Source organism: Papio anubis, chromosome 18 (genome assembly GCF_008728515.1).
Source record: "Papio anubis isolate 15944 chromosome 18, Panubis1.0, whole genome shotgun sequence".
NCBI classification, from domain to species: Eukaryota; Metazoa; Chordata; class Mammalia; order Primates; family Cercopithecidae; genus Papio; species Papio anubis.
In genome coordinates, this window is record NC_044993.1 from 60946967 (window position 1) to 60961222 (window position 14256).

Sequence of the window (14256 nt, forward strand, 5' to 3'; positions counted from 1 at the left end):
TGACCCATCAGAGAAGTTCACCACCATCTGCAGACACACTGATTGATTCAAGGATGGTCATATGACCCCAGCTGTTCCAATGACACTGTATGCCAAAATTTGTCAATAGGCAGAAGCTCTTTTCCATGGGGATTGCTGAGCTGAGGGGCAAAACTGCTGAAGGCTTTTGATATGGTTTGGCTGTGTCCCTTCCCAAATCTCATCTTGAACTGCAGCTCCCATAATTCCCACGTGTTGTGGGAGGGACCTGGTGGGAGATAATTGAATCATAGGGGCGGTTTCCCCCATAGTGTTCTTGTGGTAGGAAATAAGTCTCACGAGATCTGATGGTTTTATATGGGTTTCCCCTTTCACTTGGCTCTCCTTCTCTCTTGCCTGCCACCATGTAAGACATGCCTTTCACCTTCCACCATGATTGTGAGGCCTCCCCAGCCAGGTGGAACTGTGAGTCCATTCAACCTCCTTCTCTTTATAAATTACCCAGTCTCGGGTATGTCTTTATCAGCAGCGTGAAAACAGACTCATGCAGCTCTCTTTACCATTTCTTGGGGAGAACCTGCCTAAGAATGAAGCCAAAAAGAGATAAATAGAACCCAATGATAGAGGCAGATTTCTTTTTAAAAACCTTTCTTGAAGTGTAACTTATATTCTCTAAAATGTGCCCACAGTAAGTACACCGTTTGATCAATTTTGACACATACATACAGTCAAGACCACCATGACAATCAAGAAATAGAATATTTTCATCACCTGAGAAAGTTCTTTCACACCTGTTTGCAGCCAATTACCCCCACCCCAGCCCCAAGCAGCCACCATCTACCTTTTCAGAATCTCATATAAACAGAATCATACAATATACACTTTTTAGAGCTTGGCTTCTTTCAGTATACTTTTTTTTTTTTTTTTGAGACCGAGCTTCACTCTTATTGCCGAGGCTGGAGTGCAGTGGCACGAACTCAGCTCACTGCAACCTCCACCTCCTGGGTTCAAGTGACTCTCCTGTCTAAGCCTCCCAAGCAGCTAGGATTACAGGAGTGCACCACCATACCCAGCTATTTTTTGTATTTTTAGTAGAGATAGGGTTTCACCATGTCAGACAGGCTGGTCTCGAACTCCTGACCTGAGGTGATCCACCTGCCTCAGCCTCCCAACACTACACACTCTTCAGTGCCTGCTTTTGAGATTCAGCTATGTTTTGTGTGAATCAATATTCATTATTTTTTATTGCCAAGAATTATTCCATTGTGTGGATGTACCACAGTTTGTTTATTCATTCTCCCATTGATAGACATTTGGGTTGTTTCCAGCTTTTAGCTATCCTGAATAGAGCTTCTGTGAATATTAGTGTAGATCCTTTGTGTGGACATAATTTTCAATTCTCTTGGATAGATACATAGGAGTAAAATTGCCGGGTTGCATGCTAAGTGTATATTGGATTTTATAAGAAACAAAAAGCTTCAGTTTATAAGAAACAAAAAGCAGCCTCTTTCGGGCACCTGTGACTAGCTAGATTCCTGGAAATTTTGCTACATGACCCAATAAATAGTATTAATTGCTTAAGGAAGTTTGAGATGGTTTATACTGCTGCCTATAACTGAAAGAATATTGATGGAGGCCATCCTCCAGATAAGAACATCCAAAAATGTTGGCTAGAATTTCCAAAGAAAGCTGAGGACTCTTCACCCAACATTTGTCAACCAACAGTACAATTCAATGTTGAGAACAGAAATCTTGGGGATCACCAAAGTTTTCGTTGTTCAGTAAATGGGCTATACCCCAAAAGACCCAGATACAGCAGTGGGGGAGGGAGGTACAAACAAGCTCCAGGTCTCTTTCAGGCCATGAAACTCCAGGTAGTCATGGTACCTTGAAGACACAGACAATGACTTTCAACCTTAAAACCTAAATGTTGACTCTGATCAAGGAGGGTAGGGGCACTGGTTTCCCCTTCCTGCAGCCAAAGTCTCTGAGCTTCACATCCTTCTCCTATAAAATGGAGAGAATACTAAGTATCATAGCTAACTGGTAGTCTTCCATCATGTCAGGTGCTTTATCTGCACTACATAGGTAGTCTTATGAGAAGATTCCCATCACTACTCACATTTACAGGTACGAAAAGTAGGACTTAAGGAGGTCTGAATTGACCCACAGTGAATGTAAAATGGTGCAGCTGCTGTGAAACACAATATAGAGGTTTCTCAAAAGATTAAGCATAGAACTACCATACGACGCAGCATTCCCATTTGTGGATATATAAAGAGTTGAATTCTGGATCTCAAAGAGATATCTGCACTCCCATGTCCATTGCAGCATTATTCACAACAGCTAAGATACAGAAACGATGGAGACGTCATCAAGAGATGAATAGAGAAAGAAACTGTAGTAGGTGTAGTCATACAATGGAATATTATTCAGCCTTGAAAAAGAGGGGAATCCTGTTATGTATGACACATAGATGAGACTTGAGGACATTATGCTAAATGCATAAATCAGTCACAAAGGGACAAATGCTGCATGATTCCACCTAAATGAGGACTCTAACGTTGTCAAACTCATAGAAACAGAAGTAGTAGGGTAGTTGCCGGGTGATGGGGAGGGGAAAATTGAGAGTTGCTAATCAATGGGCAAAAATGTCTCAATTGTACAAGATGGATGTGTTCTACAAATCTGCCATACAGCATTGTCCCTATAGTTAACAATACTGTATTATACACCTAAAATATTGTTAAGGCCAGGCACAGTGGCTCACACCTGTAATCCTAGCACTTTGGGAGGCCAAGACCGGTAGATCATCTGAGGTTGGGAGATCGAGACCAGCTTGACTAACATGGAGAAACCCCATTTCTACTAAAAATACAAAATTAGCTAGGCATGGTAGTACATGCCTGTAATCCCAGCTACTCAGGAGGCTGAGGCAGGAGAATCGCTTGAAACCAGGAGGCAGAGGTTGTGGTGAGCCAGGATCGGGCCATTGCACTCCAGCCTGGGCAACAAGAGGGAAACTCCGTCTCAAAAAAAAAAAAAAAAAAAGTGTTTTTAAGAGGGTTGATCTCATATTAAGTGTTCTTACATTAAAAAAATAAAAAAAGAACTGACCCGCAGTTAGGAAGAAGGAGATCAGCGTGAGACCTATGTCTATGAGATTGCTAACGAGGCACTCAACTACTATGTCCTACTATTAAATGACTATTAGGAGTGGGGCTGTGTGTTGGTGATTCTCACCCCTGGCTCAATATTAGGATTCTCTGGAGATTTTAAAGAATTTCAATGCCGAGTTCACACCCCTCAACAATTAGGTCAGCACCTCTATAGGTGGGACAGAGGCATGCTATTTTCTAAAGCTCCTCAGGGGTTCCAGGATCCAGGAGCTCCTCCAAAGTTAAGGACTAGTCATCTAGCGAAGTGGCGTTTCAACCTAAGCATGCATCAGAATCACATGAAAGCTTTGTTAACACAGATTGCCAGGCCTTACACCCAGCATCTCTAATTCAGCAGGTCTGCAGTGTGTCCTGAGAATTTGCAGGTCTAACAAGTTTCCAGGTAATACCGTTGCCGGTCTAGGAATCAAATGTTGAAAATTACCAGTCTAGAAAGATAGAGGAAAGTAATAATTAGCCCTTGCCTACCAACGTATTCCTGTCTAATAAATAGACAATTATAATAATGTCATAAGTGTTATAATAAATGAAACACAGGGTATTCTGGAAACTCAGAAAAGGGGAAATCCAATATACCTAGAGATTCAGAAAAAATTCCAAGAGGAAATGATGTTATGCTGTTTTATAAGAATCCTCTTAACATGTTGGTATCAATGTCCAGGTAACAATGACCATGCATGAGATAAGACATCCTTCCCCAATATCTGCCCCTTTTACTAGCAGCCATGTTCACACTTGCATTTGACAGATGTTATCGGTAATTGAGATCCTGGCCTCACAGCTGCTACGTTCATGCAAGCAGAGACAGATGCTATCCAGGCATAGGGAAGTATCACAGGGACCTGCAGATTCAGCCAACACAGGAACTTTGAGGGTCTACTGTGTAGCAGGCATCGTTCAAGGTGCCTTATGTGGAAGCTCTGTGGAAATGGGTATTGTCACCCCCTACTTTATAGCAGAAGAAGCTGAGGCTCAGAGAAGTGAAATAGCTCACTTGTCATACAGCCCATAAGTGGCAAATATAAGATTTGAATCCAGGTCTGTCTCATTTCAACTTTCTCTTTCTATCACAGTACACTGCCTCTCAGAAAATCTCACTCAGCTTGCATGAACCCCAGCACTGGTGGGAGAAAGGAATCCGAATCCTTTCATACATATGTATGGGACTGGCTCCTCCACAGTGCCAAACGGCCACAGGTGCCAGAAAGGGTGTTGCATCTGAACCAGCCAAAATCTGTCTCCGCATCCCCGCCTCAAGAGGCTCTGGGCCAACCGGGCCGTCCAGCACCTGGGGTCCAGCTGCCAAAGGCAGGCAGGTGAGCACCAGGCTGTTGGAAGCCCAGGAAGAGCAATGACAGCTTCTCTGTTGCAAATGAGATGTTCTGGGCTTGGTCCCTCCCTACGGCTGCCAGTAAGAGGCCATGCAAATGCTTCCTTTATCCTAGAAAGAGCATGGGCTCTGAAACCAGCAGACCTCAGCTCGATTTGTTCTGTAGGTACTTGAGCTACCTTTACACCTTCTCTGAATTTCTCTCTCCACCTTTAAAATGGAGATAACCAATTCACTAAGTGTTAGTGAGGATTAATGGAGAGGAGAAATGAAGAGCTTTAACCCAGCTCCTGGCACATAAAAGGCGTCATATTACTCTTATTTTCTTCTGTTCCTCAGCCTCTCTGTTTCCAGCATTGTAGGTGGTAAATCATATCCTACAGCACGGTCTTATCATCCCTTCCCATCTTTGTGTTTTACCACCATCTGGAGTGGGTTGAATAATGTCCCTCTGAAAGATATGACCACATCCTAACCTCCAGAACCTATGAATGTGACCTCATTTAGAAAAAGGGCTCTTTCATCTATGCAGCCAACAGACATATGAAAAAATGCCCATCATCACTGGTCATCAAAGAAATGCAAATCAAAACCACAGTGAGATACCATCTCACGCCAGTTAGAATGGCAATCATTAAAAAGTTGGGAAACAACAGATGCTGGAGAGGATGTGGAGAAATAGGAACGCTTTTTCACTGTTGGTGGAGGTAAATTGGTTCAACCATTGTGGAAGACAGTGGTAAATTCCTCAAGGATCTTAGAACTAGAATAATTACTCATTTGACCTTGTGCTAAATCCCATTACTGGGTATATACACAAAGGATTATAAATCATGCTACTATAAAGACACATGCACATGTATGTTATTGTGGCACTATTCACAATAGCAAAGACTTGGAACCAACCCAAATATTCATCAATGATAGACTGGATTAAGAAAACGTGGCACATATACACCATGGAATACTATGCAGCCATAAAAAAGGATGAGTTCATGTCCTTTTCAGGGACATGGATGAAGATGGAAACCATCATTCCAGCAACCATCACAAGACAGGAAAACCAAACAGTGCATGTTCCTCATTCATAAGTGGGAAATGAACAATGAGATCACTTGGATACAGGGCGGGCAGCATCACACACCAGGGCCTGTTGGGGGGTGGTGACTTGGGGAGGGATAGCATTAGGAGAAATACCTAATGTAAATGATGAGTCGATGGGTGCAGCACACCAACATGGCACATGTATACCTATGTATCAAATCTGCACGTTGTGCACATGTACCCTAGAACTTAAAGTATAATAAAAAATTACATTAATTAATTAACTAAAAAAAGAAAAAGTGGTCTTTGCAGATGTGATCAAGTTAATCTCAAGATGAGATCATCCTGGATTACGGGGTGGCCCCTAAATCCAATGACAGATGTCCCTATACAAGTAAGGCAGAGTGCTGGGTGTGGCAGCTCCCAGCACTTCAGGAGGCTGAGGTAGGAGGACTGCTTGAGCCCAGGAGTTTGATACTAGCCTGGGAAGCATAGCGAGACCCTGTCTCTTTGAAATACAAAATAATTAGCTGGGTGTGGTGGTGTGCATATGTAGGCCCTGCTACTCGGGAGACTGAGGCAGGATGATCACTTGAGCCCGGAAGTTTGAGACCAACCTGGGCAACAGAGTGAGACCCCCATATCCTGTAAAAATAAAATTAAGGCCGGGCATGGTGGCTCACACCTGTAATCCCAGCACTTTGGGAAGTTGAGACAGGTGGATCACCTGAGGTAAGGAGTTCAAGACAAGCCTGGCCAACATGGTGAAACCCCATACGTATTAACAATACAAAATTATTCGGGTGTGGTGGCACCATGCCTGTAACCCCAGCTACTTGGGAGGCTGAGGCAGGAGAATCACCTGAACTCAGGAGGCAGAGGTTGCAGTGAGCCGAGACTGTGCCACTGCACTCCAGCCTGGGCAACAAGAGCGAAACTCTGTCTCAAAAAAAAAAAAAATTTAAAAATGTAAAAATTAGCCAGGCCTTGCAGTGCATGCCTGTAGTCCCAGTTACTCAAGAGGCTGAGGCAAGAGGATGGCTTGAGCCCAGGAGTTCAAGTCTGCAGTGAGCTGTGATTGAGTCACTGCACTCCAGCCTGGGCAACAGAGCAACATTCTGACTCGAAAAAATAAAAAGTAAGGCAGGGGGAGATTTGAGACACACAGATACAGAGGGAACAAGGCCGAGTGGAGACAGAGGCAGGAATTGGAATTACACACCCATAAGCCCAGGAAAGCCAGGAACCACCAGAAGCTGGAAGAGACTAGGAAGAATTCTCTCTCGAGACCTCAGAGGCACTGCAGCCCCACCAAAGCCTTGATTTCAGACTTACTACCTCCAAAATGGTAAGAAAATAAATGTCTATTGCTTCATAACCATGCAGTGTATGGTCATTTGTTATGGCAGCCCTAGGACACTACTATGCTTTCTCTCTCCAGGCTGCCCCCTCAGCCCATGGAGAAAAGAATGGTCAGTTATCCCTGTCTAATACATAGACTATTATAATGGTGTCATAAGTGTTATAAGAAATGACACAGGGGGTATTCTAGAAACTCAGAAAGGGGGACGTCCAATACACCTAGAGATTCAGAGAAAATTCCAAAAGGAAATGAAGTTATGCTGAGTTTTAGAAGAATCCTCTTAAAATATTGGTATCGGCCGGGCGCGGTGGCTCACGCCTGTAATCCCAGCACTTTGGGAGGCCGAGACGGGCTGGATCACTAGGTTAGAGATCTATGACCATCCTACAATACGGTGAAATCCCATCTCTACTAAAAATACAAAAATTAGCCAGGCGGCAGGTGGCGGGCGCCTTTAGTCCCAGCTACTCGGGAGGCTGGAGGCAGGAGAATGGCGGAACCTGGGAAGTGGAGCTTGCAGTGAGCTGAGATCTGGCCACTGCACTCCAGCCTGGGCAACAGAGCGAGACTCCATCTCAAACCAGACAATGCTCAGGTACCATTTCTTCTTCATCCTGTTCCCGGCCTTCTTGCCTTTTATGAAAGAAAAGTTGTCCATTTGATTGTTCTGAATCAGGCACATGGATTGAGCCACGTTTTACTAGTGGGTGTGCTAACTGAGCCTTAAGTATCAGAAGCCAAGCCCCGCTCCCGAACTCACTTCCTGTCCCCACGCATGGAGGACACTTTGGTTTCCATCTTTATGTGGTAAACGCACTCTCAGAACTTCTAGAGCAGGACTTCTCAACCTCAGCACTGTTGTTTGCATAATTCCTCCCTGTTCATGAGTAGTGGGGTTAGGGTAGGGTCCTGTGTATTGTAGGATATTTAAGCAGCATCCCTGACCTCTACTCACTAGATGCCAGGAGCCACCATCCTCTCCCAGTGGTAACAACCAAATACCCTGAAGGAGGTAGGAGGGAGGCAAAATTGTCCCTGGTTGGGAGCCATCGCTTCGAGAGAGGTCTAGCACTCAAGGAGACGGCAGGACCATACAGCTATTGCTGTCCACAAAGTTGAATAGCCAAGTTCAACATCTCCTTAATTCACCCAGCCCTTCTAGATTCGAGAGAGTCAAGAGTAGAAGTCACCATTTCAGTTTCTACACCTGAGCATCTTGCCCCAGCCCCAATCACCAGAGAATCCCGGGACTGGGGAAATATTATGTGGTCATAGCTAAGAATCCAGCAGGGCCTTTTGCCCTTGTGTATAATGCTCTTGAAGAAGGGTAAGTGATAGAAATCAGGTTATCCAATTCACACCCTGAATACCTGACAATTAGAACTACAAAGAGCTGGGAACTTATCCCTCCAAAATACCAGAGGTCTGGTATCATTTAATGTTTGGATCCTATTATGCAAAAGAGAAGGGATGGTGGAGATGCAAAGGATATGCAGAGATGAGGTCCTTCTCAGTACATCTTGAGTGCCATATTATTGTGGATGGAATCACTGGGTCCATTGTAAATTCATATGTGAAGCCTTGACTCCACAAATATGCGTCTGTATTTGGAGCGGGGACCTTTAAGGAAGTCATTACGGTTAAATGAGGTACCAATCCAATAAGAGGAGACACCATGGATGGAGCTGGAGGCCATTATCTTTGGCAAACCAACACAGGAACAGAAAACCAAATGTCACATGTTCTCACTTACAAGTGGGAGCTGAACGATGAGAACACATGGACACATAGAGGGGAGCAACACTCACTGGAGCCTTTTGGAGGGTAAGGATCAGAGGATGCAAGAGAATCAAGAAAACCAACTAATGGGCCGGACACGGTGGCTCACACCTGTAACCCCAGCACTGTAGGAGGCTGAGGTGGGCAGATCACCTGAGGTCAGGAGGTCAAGACAAGCCTGGCCAACATGGTGAAACCCTGTCTCCACTGAAAACACAAAATTAGCCAGGCGTGGTGGCACTCACCTATAATCCCAGCCACTCATGAGGCTGAGGCAGGAGAATTGCTTGAGCCTGGACAGCAGAAGTTGCAATGAGCCGAGATCAAGGCACCGCACTCTAGCCTGGGTGACACAGGAAGACTGTGCCTCAAAAAAAAAAAAAAAAAAAGAAAAGAAAAGAAAGAAAAGAAAAAAGAAAAACAACTAATGGGTACTAGGCTTACCTGGGTGATGAAGTAATCTATACAACAAACCCCAGTGACACAAGTTTATCTACGTAGCAAACCTGCACTTGTACCCCTGAACTTAAAATAAAAGTTGAAAAAAAAAAGATCAGGAAATGAAGAGTGGTGATACTTGCACAACATTGTGAATATTCCTAATGCCATTAAATGTACACTTAAAATAGCTAAATCAGAGATTTTGTGATTATATATACTTAACAACAATAATAATTTTTTTTAAACTCTGAAAAAACAAGACACGCCAGAGAGCTCTCCCACCGAGGAAAGGCCACGTGAGGACATAGCAAGAAGCCACCTTCAGCAAGCCAGGAAGACAGGCCCCACCAGAAAATGGATCTGCCGGAACCTTGATCTCGGACTTCTAGCCTCCAGAACTGTGAGAAAATAAACTTCTGGCCGGGTGCGGTGGCTCACGCCTATCTCAGCACTTTGGGAGGCCGAGGCAGGCAGATCACTTGAGACCAGGAGTTTGAGACCAGCCTGGCCAACATGGTGAAACCCCATCTCTACTAAAAATACAAATATTAGCTGGGCATGGTGGTGAGCACCCGTAATCGCAGCTACTCGGGAGGCTAAGGGAGGAGAATCTCTTGGATTGGGGAAGCGGAGGTTGCAATCAACCAAGATCGTGCCACTGCACTGCGCCTGAGTGACAGAGCAAGACTCTGTGTCAAAAAGAAAAAAAAAAAAAGAAAGAAAAGAAAAGAAAATACATTTCTGTTACTTAAGGCACTTAGTCTATGATACTTTGCTATGGTACCTAGAGCAGACTAATGCACGGGCCGAGGAGTTTGGACTTTGCAGATCAAGGATTTCCAATGTTCTTCGGTTCTGGGACCATCTGCATCATAATCACGCAGAGGCTCTGGCACACACAGATCACCCCCCTCCACTGAATCAGGATCTCTGAGAGTGCTCACCTAGGAATCTGCATTTTCACACACTCACCAGCTGGTATTGATGTACATTCAAATTTGTGTCACCAAAGTTGATAGGCGACTGGGAATCAATACAGGATTTTGAGAAGATGTATGTTTTGGAAATATCACCAGCTGCAGTGCCTCTCCTAGACTGGAAATGACTGAGATGGAGGCAGGGCACTGAGAAGTCTCCACACCCCCTGCCTGGGACTCTTCCCTCCACCCCGCGGCAAATCGCCTTCATCCCGATGGAACCTTTGCCTCTTTCCACATCTTGCTCAAAGTTACAGCTTGTAAAAGATAAGCCATGAGGTGGAGGAGTTGGGTGCTGGGCAAATGCTAGGAGGTGGTGGGTAGACAGACTGAGAGTAGGAGAAAAGAACAGAAAGGAAACAGGCAATACCAAAAAGCTGGTCTTCACTGGCCATTGCGATAGCTTCTTCAGGAAGCAGGTCCAACCTGCATGAGATTAGATTCAAATTGAAGGCCAGATCCCTCTTGCCAGATTTGGGATCAGGCCTTTGGAAGCAAAAGATGAATGACAAAGGGAAGCCAGGACAGCAGTAGCCCAATAAACCCTCCCCACAGTGAAGCTGTGTTGATGAAGAATGTATCCAAAACAGAGCAAGGAACTTTGGATGGAGAACAGCTGACCCAATCAAGTCTCCAGAAGTAGCCATCCCTGTCAGGCCAAGGGTCAGGGCTCTGAGCTAGCTCCTCAGCAGAGGACAATATAGGATTTAGGGAAGAGTGAATGGTCTCAGTTGTTATAAGGAAGAAAGCCAACTCTAGAACTTTCTCTTTTAAGTAGCCAAAAATTTCCTTTGAGAAGGGAATACAGGTAGGAGTGGGGTTCCTTAAAGCTCAGTTAATTTTTTCATTGAATAAGGGGATTGAATGTGATAGCCCTCAAGGCAAAGACATTCTGGATTAAATGCACGAACTAGTAAGACTTGAGTAGATCACCAGTTAGCAGTGTTCATGTCCTTGCAGCACTGGTATCACACAAGGAAGTATTTGAGCTCTGCCCCTGGTGCTTTCAAGTTAAGTGGCCTTGAGTCTACTACTTAACTACTCTAAACCTCAGTTTCTCTTACCTATAAAATGGGGATAATGTATAACCTACCTTGAATGAAAATCCAATGAGATAATCCATGGCAAGCGTTCAGCACAGTGCCTGGCACATAATTAACACTCAATACCAGTCAACGAATTATTGTTGTTGATGATGATGATATCATCATTGTCAAAGAATACAGACTTTCAATAAGACAGATCTAAATGGGAATCCCAGTTTAGCCAGTAGCTATGAGACTTTCAGCAAATTGCTTAACAATTCTGAGTTTCAATTCCCTTGTTTGCAAAATGAGGTAATGATTCCAACATGGAAGGCTGAGATAATGTGATAATGAGATAAATTGGGGAAAATGCATTGCACAGAATCCCAAATCTCATACTTTCAGAAGAAGAGGCCGGGCACTGTGGCTCACACCTATAATCCCGGCACTTTGGGAGGCCCAGGCAGGCAGATCACCTGAGGTCAGGAGTTCAAGACCAGACTGGCCATTATGGTGAAACACCATCTCTACTAAAAATACAACAATTAGCCGGGCATGGTGACAGGGGCCTGTAATCCCAGCTACTGGGAGGCTGAAGCAGGAGAATCAACTTGAACCTGGGAGACAGAGGTTGCAGTGAGCCAAGATCAAGCCACTGCACTCCAGCCTGGGTGACAGAGCGAGACTCTGTCTCAAAAAAAAAAAAAAAAAAACAGAAGAAGAAGAAGAAGAAAAAAGGCTACCAGAGCTCAGAGACCCCAGCACACATGTACACACTCACAGGCCCCTACTCTTCCCCTAAAAATGTATTTTGAAATTCCTAGTATCGTGGAATGCTCACAAGGTCATAATTGCCCTTCTTGAGGACTGGATTTTTTAATGTTCCCAGAATATTACTAAAAAGTACCATGACAACATGTCCCTGATTTTCCAAGATGGTCTTGATCTCATGTCACTTCATTCTTTTTCTGACAGTTATCTCCGTAAACATATGAATGAATGCTTTTGTAAAATGTTACATGTAAATATAGTCATAGGTCAGAAAAATAAATCAATAAATGAAACAAAATGTGTTCTGAGTTTCAGTTTGGTTAATTTGCCTTGTAGGATTTGCCTAATATAAACAAAAATGTCAAAAAAAAAAACAAACAAACAAACAAAAAAAACACACACACAAAAAAACACTCTACCAAAAACTTGAAGACTAGGTCACCTGAGTTTTCTTCCCAGATACATTAATATTCTCTGCTCTCACTACCACCCATTACGCAACCAACCACTTGGATGTACGCTTGTGAACTGGTCTTTCTTACTCATTCTCTATTCCCCTGTGCAGATAAGTCACCAAATATTTAGATGGCTCTAAAATCCATAGTGTGCAAAAAGACTAGGAATGAGGACTACTTTTCAGCTTAAAGCATTAGGGATGTTGAGGCCATCAGAGGCTGAGAAGCTAAAGAAATTAATTCGGCCAGGTACAGTGGGTCACGCCTGTAATCCCAACACTTTGGGAAGCCATGACAGGCAGATCACTTAAGGCCAGGAGTTCAAGACCAGCCTGGCCAACACAGCGAAACTCTGTCTCTACTAAAAACACAAAAAAATCAGCAGACACACGCCTGATTCCAGCTACTTGGGAAACTAAGGCAGGAGAACTGCTTGAGCCGAGGAAGTGGAGGTTGCAGTGAGCCAAGATCATGCCACTGCACTCCAGCCTGGGCAAAAGAGCGAGATTCTGTCTCAAGAAAGAAAAGGGAAGGGAAGGGAAGGGAAAAGAGAGAAGGAAGGAAGGAAGGAAGGAAAGAAGGAAGGAAGGAAGGAAGGAAGGAAGGAAGGAAGGAAGGAAGGAAGGGGAGAAAGAAGAAAGAAAGAAAGAAAAAGAAAGAAAGAAAGAAAGAGAGAGAGAAAGAGAAGAAAGAAAGAAAGAAAGAAAGAAAGAAAGAAAGAAAGAAAGACAGAAAGAAAGAAAGACAGAAAGAAAAGAAAGTAACTAACTTAAAGAAAGAAAGAAATTTGTCTTTGTGAAGACCAGACTTCAAGGGTGTTGATCAATCAGCTACTCCAGAAACCTTTGATCTCCAGCAGGAAATTGGTGTATCTATGCATAGAGTAACAGTCCCCTTCAGCTACCAACTACCCAGGCAGCCTGCATGCCTTTAGGGGCAATTTTTTTGCTAGCATTGACTTTGCAGCCCCAGTAGAATCAACCCCACATGCTCAAAAGAGTTGGTTCAAAAATAAGGCAAAAATAAATTTAGTTTGTTCTCAGTTTGTTGGGGAGCATAGAGTGGAGTAAAGAACACTGGCTTTGGAGATGCAGACTGGGGTCCAAACATCGTATCTCCCACTCATCAGTTGGGCAAATAGTTTAACATCTTTGAGCTTTGACCTTCTCATCTGTGAAATGGCAGCACTGCCTTTCAAGGTTGTCACAAGAATATTAAAAGATTATGTATTCATTATAGCTAAAGCAGAGGTCAGTAAACTTTTTCTGAAAGGGGAAGACAGTTAATATTTTAGGCTTTGTGAGGCCATGTAATCTCCATCCGAACCATTCAACCATGTCATTGCAGCACAAGAGTTGCCACAGACAATACATAAATGAATAAGCATGGCTGCGTTCCAGTAAAAATAAAACAGGCAACAGGCCAGACTTGACCCATAGGCTGCAGTGTGGCTGACTCCTAACTACAGAGCATACAGTCCAATACCTACACATATGAGACAACCGATAAATGGTAGCTTTGATGATGTGGATAGCAACACTGATGAATGGAGAGGATCCATTAACCAGCCATCTATTACGACATCTTCGTGTCCAACCCTCTGCTGGACATTGAGTGGGGAAGAGGCATATAGGTGAGATCCCCACCTTCAAGGCACTGTCCAAACATGCCAAATAACTAAATAATGGGTGAAAAGGAATATGGCAATGGAAAATATCAGAGGAGTGTCTTTGAAGTCTTGTGAGTTCATAATATTTTAAACAAAAGAACAAAGTCCCGCTGTGAGGCCTGATTCATCAAGGTATTTGTATGGGGGAAGAGGAGGGGTTAACAGCCTTCACCTGCAGACTAACATCCTGAATTCCACCCCCGGTTCAGAATTCATCCCAGCTCTCTGCTGTAGCAGACAGCAC

The 14256-nt window shown here is 43.9% G+C and overlaps 1 protein-coding gene and 1 long non-coding RNA gene across 6 annotated transcripts in view; both read right to left on the bottom strand.

Moving 5' to 3' along the window:
• Positions 1-14256, bottom strand: part of SHISA9 (shisa family member 9) — a 337726-nt gene that overhangs the window by 208710 nt on the left and 114760 nt on the right. The gene's annotated exons all lie outside the window — the stretch shown is intronic.
• The window catches only part of LOC103880330, a 50389-nt gene that overhangs the window by 33885 nt on the left and 2248 nt on the right, over positions 1-14256 (bottom strand). The window lies entirely within an intron of this gene.